Source organism: Bos mutus, chromosome 3 (assembly GCF_027580195.1).
Source record: "Bos mutus isolate GX-2022 chromosome 3, NWIPB_WYAK_1.1, whole genome shotgun sequence".
In the NCBI taxonomy this organism is placed as follows: domain Eukaryota; kingdom Metazoa; phylum Chordata; class Mammalia; order Artiodactyla; family Bovidae; genus Bos; species Bos mutus.
This window is the reverse complement of record NC_091619.1, coordinates 72,015,881-72,028,604: the sequence shown is the minus strand read 5'-3', so window position 1 is coordinate 72,028,604 and position 12,724 is coordinate 72,015,881. Positions and strand designations below refer to the sequence as shown.

Here is a 12,724-nt window from a genome sequence, read left to right as displayed (position 1 = left end):
AATAGTTGTTGTTTTAAATCTTTTAACCAGACTTTATAATTGTTATTTGCAGGACAGTGATATTGGCATAATGATATACATGCAGTTCAATGGAATAATATGCTTATGTTATTCCATTGAACTTTATATAGATGTGTGTGTGTGTGCTCAGTCATGTCTGACTCTGTGCAACCCCATGATAACTCACCAGGCTCCTCTGTCCATGGAATTTTCTAGGCAAGAACACTAGAACGGGTTGCTATTTCCTTTTCCAGGGAATCTTCCCAACCCAGGGATGGAACCCTCGGCTCTTGTGTCTCCTGCACTGGTAGGTGGATTCTTTACCACTAGTTTCACCTGGGAAGCCCACTTTATATAGATATGTATGTGTGTGTATATATATATATATATATATACACAGAAATATAAAGATATGTATACACACATACATACATAAATGCAAATTCAGTTAATTTTCAACAAAGTGTTAAGGTAATTCAGTAAAGTCTTCACAAATGGTGCTGGGAAAACTGGATACCTATATGCAAATAAAAATGAACACAATCCTTATCTCACACCACACACAGAGTTTCATACATTAAACAAATTTATTTAATCTTAAGACTATAAACCTTCTAAATTAAAATAGGAGAAAAATTCTGATTTCTTTACCCTCTCATTGTTACTAGAAGTACTCCTACAGCTTTTTCTTGTCTTTTGATCATTTAACAAATGTGATTATTACTTTTGGTCATTATATATAGAAATTCTTTATAGTCTTAAATACCAGGAACAATCTTTTTTTTCTTGAATGTTTGGAGCATAATTTTTCTGAATGTTTAGGTTATAATTTTTTGTTATTAGCAGCAATTACAATAACATTTTTATATTTATTGGTATGTACATTTGTGGGGCTTATTTTTATCATGATAAATCCTTAGGAGAGGATTGATAGATCCCAAATTTGTATCCACAGCCTATACTTCCCCTGGAATTCTAGCCTCATTTATCCAAGTGACTGTCATCCCACTTGGATAACCCAGTAACACCACAGTATGTTCAAATGGAACTTCAAATTTTCTTCCCCACTCCTGGTTATACCTGAGTCTTCCCCATTGCAATGTATAATAATGCCATCCACAAACTCAAGCCAGAAATCAAATGGCCATCCTTGACTCTTCATTTTCCATTGTTTCTCTTTTCCAATCCATTATCCAGTAATATTAATTCTATTTCCAAAATACACATTCACTGTCTCCATCTCCACAGCTACTATCTTGGTTCAGGTCACTGCCATCATTTACCTAATCTACTGCTACTGTTTTTAATTGTCTTGGTTTTATCATTTTAAATTTTATTGTGACAAAATAAGCTAAGCAAAGCTTAAATAGCATGTAGATTTTATTTTAAAAAATTGCTATGGCTGTGCTGAGTCTTGCCGTGTGCAGGCTTCTCCCTGTGGTGGCTTCTCTTGTTGCGGTGTTCAGGCTCTAGAGCATGCGAGCTTCGGGAGTTGCAGTGCATGGGCCCCAGGCTCTAGAGCACAGGCACAGTAGTTGTGGTACACGGGCTTAGCTGCCCCGAGGCATGTGGGATCTTCCTGGATCACAGATTGAACCTGTCTCCTGCATTGGCGGATTCGTTACCATTGGGCCACCAGGGAAGCCCATATATTTTTAAAAGTTCGTGATATTTTCTACACCTGTCCTTAATTTTACTTCCAAACTAACCAATATGAACAGGTTGTGGTGTATGACTTCAGATTTTTCTTTATGCTCATACAAAGATACATTCACTTACAATACATGGATTCCTGCTGCTTTGTTTGCAGGCTCTGAATTACAATCTGAGTAAAATATATTTTACTGTTAGTTTGGATCTCCCTAACTAGTAAAGTTAAATCCATTTTCACATTTCTATTAACTTCCTCGTTGATTTTTGTGCACTGCCCATTGGATTATCATTATGCTATTAATTCGCAGGAGCTCTTTGGATATTTAGATACCCATCACCTGTTTCTTATTTTCCTACCCTATCATTTTTCTTTTTTGTGTGTCATGTTTACTACCATATGTAGAAAATTTGTTCAGTAAAATGTTCATCTTTCCCTTTATGATTTTAGGATTATTGCTTAAGAAAGTTAAAAGTTTCTCCTTAATTTCTATACTCATTACATTTTGGAAAATACTGCTTTAATAATGTTTAATCAAATAGATTTAATTTTTATTAAAAAAGTTAAACTTCCACCTTATTAAGCTAACTAGCACTATTTATTAAGTAAATCATAATTCTTCTCTTAAATACCATTTATCATATACTAAATTTCTATATAGCCTAGAATCTAGATCTTACTTTCTAAATATCATTCTTCAATAAGAACCACCAGAACTCCTTGGAGAAATGACTGATTGATGGCTGAGACAGGGAAGATATGAGCCTACAACATCTGTATTATCAAAAATTAGACTGCTCAAAAGACAAAAGGATGGTGATATGTCAAAAACACAGGAGTCAACGTAAAACAGTTCCCAATGGCTAAATGGAACAATCTGACCAATAAAATAATGGAATCCTGAATATAATTCAAATGTAAATATACACAGGCCCATACTGATATAAATGAGTAAATAAATGAGTAAAAAAGAGGCAAACCTGCTTAATATATGTAGATACTCCCCTCTCCAGGAACTGAAACATAGTCCCCCTTATTGAGAGTATGCTTGACTTCATGACTTTCAGGCATTTATTGTGCTTTGAGTTTCAGATACTGCATTTTTAGATAGATGATTGGTGGCAATCCTGCACCATCAGAAAATGGTATTTTTAAAAGTAAGAGTATTTTAGACTTAAGGTATGTATATTGTCCTTTTAGACATAATATCACACACTTAACAGACTTTGGTATAGGGTAAACATAATTTATATGCACTAGCAAGCCAGTAAGTTTATGTGAGTCGCTTTACTGTGATACCTGGTTTACTGTGGTGGTCTGGAATTGAACCAGCAGTATCTCCAACGTATGCCTGCGCTTCCAAAGAATATAGTATTAAAAAGAAAATAGTAGTACCTTTATAATGGAGAAATCTGGCAAACCCTGTCTTAACAAAGTGATGGTTAACATTTCCAGTAATGTCATGTGGATATATCTCTTGATATGTGATGAGGAAGGCACTTCATTCCTACAGTAACCTTTCTAAAACCCATAACCCCAGTCTAATCATGAAAAGAAAGTAACAGATAAACCCCAAATGAAGGTCATTCTACAGGATACCCGGAGAAGGCAATGGCACCCCACTCCAGTACTCTTGCCTGGAAAATCCCATGGATGGAGGAGCCTGGTAGGCTGCAGTCCATGGGGTCGCTAAGAGTCGGACACGACTGAGTGACTTCACTTTCACTTTTCACTTTCCTGCATTGGAGAAGGAAATGGCAACCCACTCCAGTGTTCTTGCCTGGAGAATCCGAGGGACAGGGGAGCCTGGTGAGCTGCCGTCTATGGGGTCGCACAGAGTCGGACACAACTGAAGCGACTTAGCAGCTACAGGATACTGGAAAAGTACTCTGGTGGTCAGGTATTCTGTAGAATACCTGGTAAACTGGTAGAAATTAAAGGAAATCTGGAGTTAACAGTAATGTGTGAATATTGGTTTCTTGTATTCTTGCAAATTATGCCAAATATTAAGGGTATAGGAACTCTTATTATCTTGGCAAGTTTTCTATATATATAAAATTATTCCCCCCAAAGATATTAAGGATGTATTCTTTTCTGTAATCTCTTACTTTATTCCACTAAGTTACTTATATTTCTAGGTGAATAGTTTTGACTGGCTCAGATCACTAACTCCTTATTGCAAAATTCAGACTTAAATTGAAGAAAAGTAGGGAAAACCATTAAACCATTAAATGACCTGAATCAAATCCATTATGATTATACAGTGGAAGTGAAGGGATTAGATCTGACAGAGTGCCTGAAGAACTATGGATGGGGTTTGTAACACTGTATAGGAGGCCGTGATCAAAACAATCCCCAAGAAAAAGAAATGCAAAAAGGCAAAATGGTTGTGTGAGGAGGCCTTACAAATAGCTGAGAAAAGAGAAGTAAAGGCAAAGGAGAAAAGGAAAGATCTACCTATCTAAACGCAGAGTTCCAAATAGCAAGGAGAGATAAGAAAGCCTTCCTCAGCAATCAGTGCAAAGAAATAGAGGAAACCAATAGATTGGGAAAGACTAGAGATCTCTTCAAGAAAATTAGACATACCAAGGAAACATTTCATGCAAAGATGGGCACAGTAGATGACAGAAATGGTGTGGATCTAACAGAAGCAGAAGATATTAAAAAGAGGTGGCAAGAATACATAGAACTGTACAAAAAAGAGCTTCACAACCAAGATGATCACTCACCTAGAGCCAGACATCCTGGAATGTGAAGTCAAGTGGGCCGTAGGAAGCATCACCATGAACAAAACCAGTGGAGGTGATGGAATTCCAGTTGAGCTATTTCAAATCCTAAAAGATGATGGTGTGAAAATGCTGCATTCAATATGGCAGCAAATTTGGAAAACTCAGCAGTGGCCACCGGACTGGAAAAGGTCAGTTGTCATTCCAATCCCAAAGAATGTTCAAACTGCCCCACAATTGCACTCATCCCACATGCTAGCAAACTAATGCTCAAAATTCTCTAAGCTAGCCTTCAGCAATACGTGAACCGAAAACTGTTGGATTTTCAAGCTGGATTTAGAAAAGGCAGAGGAACTAGAGACCAAATTGCCAAGATCTGTTGGATCATAGAAAAAGCAAGAGTTCCAAAAAAATTTCTACTTATGCTTTACTGACTACTCCAAAGCCTTTGACTGTGTGGATCACAACAAACTGTGGAAAATTCTGATGAGATGGGAATACCAGACCACCTTACCTGCCTTCTGAGAAATTTGTATGCAGGTCAAAAAGCAAGTAAGAACCAGACATGGAAAAACAGACTGGTTTCAAATTGGGAAAAGAGTACATCAAGGCTGTATAGTCACCTTGCTTATTTAACTTATATGCAAAGTACATCATGTGAAATGCCAGGCTAGATGAAGCACAAGCTGGAATCAAGATTGCCAGAACTATCAATAACCTCAGATATGCAGACACCACCCTTATGGCAGAAAAAGAGGGACTAAAGAGCCTTTTGATGAAAGTGAGAGTGAAAAAGCTGGCTTAAAACTCAACAGTCAAAAAAGATCATGGCATCTGGTTCCATCAGTTCATGGCAAATAGGAGGGGAAACAATGGAAACTGTGACAGACTTTCTTTTCTTGGGCTCCAAAATCACTACAGATGGTGACTGCAGCCATTTAAAGATGCTTGCTCCTTGGAAGAAAAAATGACAAACCTAAACAGCATATTAAAAAGCAGAGACATTATTTGGCAAACAAAGGCCTGCCAAAGCTATGGTTTTTCCAGTAGTAATGTATGGATGTGAGTTGGACTATAAAGCTGAGTGCTGAAGAACTGATGCTTTTGAACTGTGGTGTTGAAGACTCTTGCGAGTCCCTTGGACTGCAAGATCAAACCAGTCAATCCTAGTGGAAATCAGTCCTGAATATTCATTGGAAAGACTGAGGCTGAAACTCCAGTACTTTGGCCACCTGATGCAAAGAACTGACTCATTGGGAAAAGACCCTGATGCTGGGCAAGACTGAAAGCAGAAGGGACAACGAAAGATATGGTTGAATGGCATCACGGACTTGACAGAGAATTTTGAGCAAGCTCAGGGAGTTTGTGATGGACAGGGAAGCCTGGAGTGCTGCAGTCCATGGGGTTGCAAGGAGTCGGACACGACTGAGTGACCAAACTGAACTAAGCTTCATGTAAACAGAATCAAATAGAGCACACATCAACTTCCCAAGTGTATTTGAAAGAGTGTTTTTTGTTGCTAGTGAGTTCTGTGTCAATTAGGTCAAGTTGACTTATCTCCCCATTTTTGCCATACAGTTCTATCAAGTTTTGTTTCATGTTTTCAACTATTACACACATAAATGCTTATGATTGATTATGCTTTTGACATACATGATTTATTCCTATTCTTTCATCAGTTTTTACTACATTATTTCCACCCTTTCACTTCTAACCTATTTGTATCTTTATGTTCACAATAGATTTCTTTTAAGAGCATATGGGTCTTGCTCCATTTATCTAGTTTGACAGTCTCTTTTATTATGGGGAGTGTTTGAACAGTGGTTGGGCTCAAACCTACTATTTTCCATCACGTTTCTTTTTTCTGCCTCCTTTTACATTATTTGTGATTCCATTTTTTTCAAGTGTATTATGTGTAACTCCTGGTTATGTTCGGTGGCTGCTTTTATAGCATACATCTTCTCAAAGTACCTTCAAGATATGTACAACTTTGTTTATAACCCTACAAATAGCTCACTTCCATTTCCCCCATTTTGACCTGAGCAACTTGTTTACTTGCACCTAAGTCTCACAGTCTATTTGCTTTAAACAATTATCTTTTAGTGACTTAAAAAACAAACCTGTATTTAACCACATAACACTTCCTGTGCTATTACTGTATAGATCTAATTTCCATCTGATATCAATTTTCTTTTGCCAAAAAAAAAAAAAAAATCTAATTTTTGTATTAGAGATTCAGCTTTGGAGAAATTACAAAGTTTATACATTTGAACGGGTATATATAGAATAGGCTGATTTTTTAAAATACCTTTAAAGATACTGCATGATCTTGTTTTTCACTGTTCCGACAGTACTGGCTGTCATCCTTATTTCTATATGACTTTTTCTCTGGCTGCTTTTCATCTTCGTCACAGGCTTTCAACAACTTGATTATGAATAGATCTGCTTAAATTTCCATGTCTAGGCTTAGACCTTGATATGGAATACTTTGTGAGCAGCATTTAAGCTCAAGGATTTTACATCAACTGTTTTAGATTCATTTCCATAATTTGGGGAAAATATTACAAGTGAATTGTCCCAATATCCTCTTGGCATTTTTTCTATTGCAGGCTTTTAGTAATGCAGGTGCCGCAGCACCGGGTTATGCAGCCTGAGAAGTACTTACATGGTCTTCATTTCTGGTAGAGAATTAACGAGAACACTTTGCGACCTTTCCTTTTCGATACTTCTTATGTATTAAGAACAGTGTGATACACAGCAATGCAATTCTCTAATTCCAACCACACCATTTACAAAGGTGCAAATATTTAACCTTCTCTGATCATGGTCACTAGTATCACATTAAAATTCTTAAGCTCTAATAGCCACATAATCCAAATTACAATAAGATGATTTATCTTTTCTGCTCAGAATTCTGATTTGAAGTATTTAAGCACTGAAAAGGCAACATTTTCAGCAGATTTGAATAATTAGAGGTAATAATGTCATTAAGAGGATTAATGTAATTACTAATTCATCAGATTTGTGTCATCCACATCACTTTCATGTTTTTTCAGGTCTTTAGTTCACTAAAGAGCAAGTAACTCCTAATTTACATTTCTTATAATAAATGTCCAAATCATCTTTGCCAATAAAATGAACTTCACTGGTGTAGTTATCAATCGATAGTATTTTATGCTATTTTCTATTAAAAGCTTTTAGGGCCTCAAAACCTATTAAATACGATTGTAACTAGTCTATGTTTACTGTTCTAAATTTTAAGTAAACATATGACAATATTTTAATAAACACAAAACCATTTTGACCTGTGTTCCTACACAAGAATGCAAAGGCTAATTTTTAACTTAGTTCCAAGAGTTATACATTCTAAAGGAATTCAATTTACCAATTCATAAGCAAACTTGCTTAGGTTGGTATTTTTGCAGACATGTTAGGTATAAACCAATAGCTTACTAAAATTCTCTTGCTGCTGCTGCTAAGTCGCTTCAGTCATGTCCGACTCTGCGACACCATAGACAGCAGCCCACCAGGCTCCCCCATCCCTGGGATCAGAATAATTCTGTGCTTCCATCTTCAGGAATATAAAAAGAAACTAAACAAATTTCAAAACATATACCAGTAAGGCTTGATTTCCAATCTTCAGTTCAGTTCAGTTGCTCAGTCGTGTCCAACTCTTTGTGACCCCATGGAAATCTTCTCTTAGCTGTTTGCATAAACCTAAGTTGGTGTTTTACCGGGCTTCCCTGCTGGCTCAGATGTAAAGAATCTGCCTGTAATGCAGGAGACCTGGGTTCAAACCCTGGGTTCGGAAGTTCCGCTGGAGAAAGAAACAGCAACCCACTCCAGTATTCTTGCCTGGAGAATTTCAAGGACAAAGGAGCCTGGCAGGCTACAATCCATGGGGTCGCAAAGAGTTGGAGGTGTCTGAGTGACTTAACCCTTTTATGTTGGCATACATCAAGGGCAATAAACAGTGTTTACATGCAATTTCTACAGATTCTATACTACACTGAAGCATAGCTGGATGAGTAAATGCAAACCTTATTAGCTTGTGATGAAATGGAACTATTCAACTGGAAAAAAAAATCAAAAGTGTCCAGTTTGCTAACTGGCTATCATAACTTCAGAAAGAAAACTCCTGCAACCAAATGTTTTCCAGTAAAGAATAAGCATTTATTAGTATTGGAGGAAAAAACTGACTAAACTCTAAGAAACATATTTATATTTATTCCTTTGTCAAACATGGTGCTAGCTATAGAATGCTGAAAGAGCTAGAAATACTGGGTAAAAGACTTTCAAGAAATTCACCTGAACTATGGAAACTCAGGAATCAGGGTGCGCATCTGAGTGTTTTGAATCAAGTCATGAAGATCAAGTGAAAAAGGGATGGTAATGAGATGTGTACAGGGCACAGGAAACTTGCACAGATGGAAATTTATCACAAGTAGTCAGCATGGCTCACGGGGATAGCTATATAGGCTTTGTGCTCAAGTCTGCTGGAACTGGCAGGGGGAAGGGAAGGTGTGGTAGTCAGAAAAGATTTTAGTTTAATCCTGAAAACCATAGGAAAATTTTTAAACAAGGAAATTACATGAACATAAACAGCTTATATGAGTACTGAAAGAATAACTGAGTACTGAAAGAATAACTACTTGGTTAAGTATCATCTAGCAAACACTGTGGAAGACCTCTACTAAATGTCAGAGGGGGAGTGAGTGAGTGTTGGTCACTCAGTTGTATCCAACTCTTTGCAACCCCAAGGGCTGTAGCCTGCTAGGCTCCTCTGTCCATGGGATTCTCCAAGCAACTGACCCAGGGATCGAACCCAGGTCTCCTGCACTGCAGGCGGATTCTTTACCATCTGCATATGCCATATGCCAGCCTGGAGGCCCAATAATCATTAAGAGCCAACTTTAATATCTTAGTCCATAAACCAAGACACTGGTAGCAGTAGTGGAGCACTGTGGGCTTGAGAACCATTGATTTAAGGTTGCTGCTGCTGCTGCTAAGTCGCTGTAGTCGTCCAACTCTGTGCGACCCCATAGACAGCAGCCCACCAGGCTCCGCCGTCCCTGGGATTCTCCAGACAAGAACACTGGAGTGGGTTGCCATTTCCTTCTCCAATGCATGAAAGTGAAAAATCAAAGTGAAGTCGCTGACTCGTGTCTGACGCTTAGTGACCCCATGGACTGCAGCTTACCAGGCTTCTCCGTCCATGGGATTTTCCAGTAAAGAGTTCTGGAGTGGGTTGCCATTGCCTTCTCTGATTCAAAGTTAAGTCAGATTTATTTGAGGTGGGAAGGCAAAAGAGAAATCTAAGAGGACCCTGCATCCTACATCACTGATAATGTTGTTTATCAATGTGAAACATACTAGTTTTGATGGACAGATTGCATGGGTAGAATTTAGATATATTCAAACAGTTTGACATTTAAAAAGAAGACACACAGTAGGCAGTTTAATGGATCTGGTGCTATAGAAAGGGGTGAGTAGGAATACTTTAGTATTACCATACAAAATATCTGAGGCCATGAGTAGGGAGTAATATTCAGTTATTTGCTGTATACTCATACGCTAGTCATAAAAATGTCCAATGTCATACAGGCTCCATGAAGTAAAAATTCAAATCTGGCTCTGACTCCAGGAGAAGAGTACAGATAGAAATGAAGTATCATTGCCAAATCCACCACTGGGATCATACCCATTCACTTCATATTACATTCAGGCTGGAGGTACTCAGTCTCTGATAATGCCACAGAGAACAGGCAGGTCACAGATGTTTCAGTTTGTGGGTAGGTACAAAACTCTTTGTTCTGACTGCCCGATTAAGGTCTTTAATTATCACTGTTTTCAAGCACTTTTCAATGTGGTGCAGTTTATTTCTGACAGCATTATTACTTGGTTCCTTCTTTTTCTAAGGTTTTAAACCACGAAGAGTGTTTTGGATCTCCTAAAACACACCCAAATCTTGAGGCTTCACAAACTAGCTCACCTTATTCATCAGTAAACCTGTCCTTCAAGACTGCTCAAGTCAATTCCTTAGAGTTTGCCTCTTCACTCAGACAAGACTGATTTTCTTCCCACTTTAGCAGAGACTTTATTGCTTCTATAAATAAGACCATGTCCCCACTAGATTGAGATTATGTCCTACATACATTTTGCCTTCAAATCCAGGTCTTATTCAACTGAATAATGTATATAGCTTTCTTCTTCTTATGTATATTTTAATTATTCATTTATGTATAATGAGGGGCTGTCCTACATACATTTTGCCTTCAAATCCAGGTCTTATTCAACTGAATAATGTATATAGCTTTCTTCTTCTTATGTATATTTTAATTATTCATTTATGTATAAGTTACCAATTATTGTTATTTTCTTATGCTAGTATGTTTACTTTGCTAAATACAGGCATTTGCAAACTATTAGTATCACATGTTCATCTTTTAACCATGTGCAATGCTACAACACCCTCTCGTAAGCATCCGTTTGCTTCAATGTGGCTGGGAAAAAACAAAACTGTGTTGGCTCTAATGCCACCTGAATTAATTCTTACTGATATTATATTTAACTGTCTAGGCTCCTATTTAAAGTCAAAGCTATCACCAGCACCAAGGTCTAGATTTTATTTCCTCACCTACCTGATGATAAACCTCCAACAATTCTTCCTTCCTTCCCTTTCTCCATCATCTACCAGAGAATGGAGGCAAGTCAAAGGTTAAGAGTCAATCTGAAAAGGACGCTCAATGGCCAAAGTTGGAAGTTTGAGCAGAAAATAACATAGCATTCAATTATGACTTAAAGAATAAATATGCAGAAGTCCATACAAGTGTAAATAAATAGGAGATAAATCTACAAGTGAATTCAAATCTGTGTAGACAGCCTTTTCCCACAGGGTGCTGGAATTTAACTCTCCCCGTCCCAACTCTGAAGGTGAGCTACACTTAGTGACTTGCTGACAAAGAATGGAGTAGATTAAGGGGAAAAAAACTGAACTACAATGGTGATTTCAGGCAATTTCTGTGAAAAGGGCACTTTTCTTCTGTGGTATTTGCTCTGAAACTCATACTCAGTCTAATCACAAGAAAAACCAGACAAACTTTAGAGGGACATTCTAAAGGATACCCAGTCAGTACTCCTCTTAAGTCATCAAAGGCAAGGCAAGAATGACAACCTGTCAGACCAGAGGAGACTGGAGATTTATGAGAAACAAGTGGAAGTGTAACGTAGCACCCTGGATTAATGGAAAAATACTGAAATTCAAGTAAAACCTGGACTGTAAGTAACAGTAACATATCAATGTTGGTTTCTTAGTTTTGACAAAATCACAGGGTGATATGCTAATGATGGTAGAGACTGGGTGGGAGTACGTGGGAACTTTCTGTTCAGCCTTTGCAACTTTTCTGTAAATTTTAAGTTATTTCAAAATAGTATGTCTACTTATCCACCTACTTATAAAAGACTAAAATTAACACCTTCTTACTAAATCAGATGTTAAAAAAATCTATTTTGACTTAACATCTATCTCCTCAAACAGGTTATTTGGTTATTACTAGAGGTAATACTGATTATCTGCCATGAGACTTGGGGATGAATACCCATTAAGCCACTCCTCTGTGATTCCCTTGGGCAAATTTTAATTTTCTTAAACTGTAATCTTTCAGTTTGTAAAACATGGGATGATATACAATAGTATGTAAAGATGACAGGAAGAATTAGCCAGGAAATCAGTATTACATACCTTCAACTGCCTTTAAACAAAACTCCATTGTTTTCCAGAAATAAAATTATTTCCAGTTTAGGAAAGCTATCAAGTTATTTCTATTAAAAAACAAAACATCTAACAATTATGTCAAAATTGTTAGGGAAGAAAAGAGAAATTTCATACCATCTTACCAGCATCTATTGAAACAGCACTGGCTGTGGAAGCCAAATATCGAGAAGATGTGAGAAAAAAAAATCAGTTTTACCTTGGTACATGTGCCTAGACAGTCTTATGCTTATAGCTTGCTCTGGACTTGGAATCTGTTGCCAATACCAACTATTCAATATTGTTTAGATAAAAGGATTCTAAATACAAATTTAAGAACACTTAGCAGTTAAAAAAGATCCTTGTTAAGTGCTAAGAAGCACACTGACATGTTATTTGCCACATGGAATAAGCTACGTTCTGGTGCAGTGTTCAACTAGTTTGGGTACTCTCTGTTTAAAACAATTCAAAAATTGCTGAGTGACAAAGGTTATAGTGATCATGGCTTTGGTATGTTTTAAACCAAACATTCATATATAAAAATAAGGTGACTTTACATAAAAGGTAAGTGAACAGAGGAAGTCTAAAATGCACAAT

General features: G+C 37.2%; 1 protein-coding gene across 1 annotated transcript in view; it reads right to left on the bottom strand.

Moving 5' to 3' along the window:
- Positions 1-12,627, bottom strand: part of PTGER3 (prostaglandin E receptor 3) — a 60,336-nt gene extending 47,709 nt beyond the window's left edge. Inside the window, exon 1 of the mRNA XM_005911438.3 lies at positions 11,019-12,627. The gene's annotated coding sequence lies outside the window, so the exon portion shown is untranslated. The remainder of the gene's footprint in view (positions 1-11,018) is intronic.
- Positions 12,628-12,724: the final 97 nt, after the last annotated feature.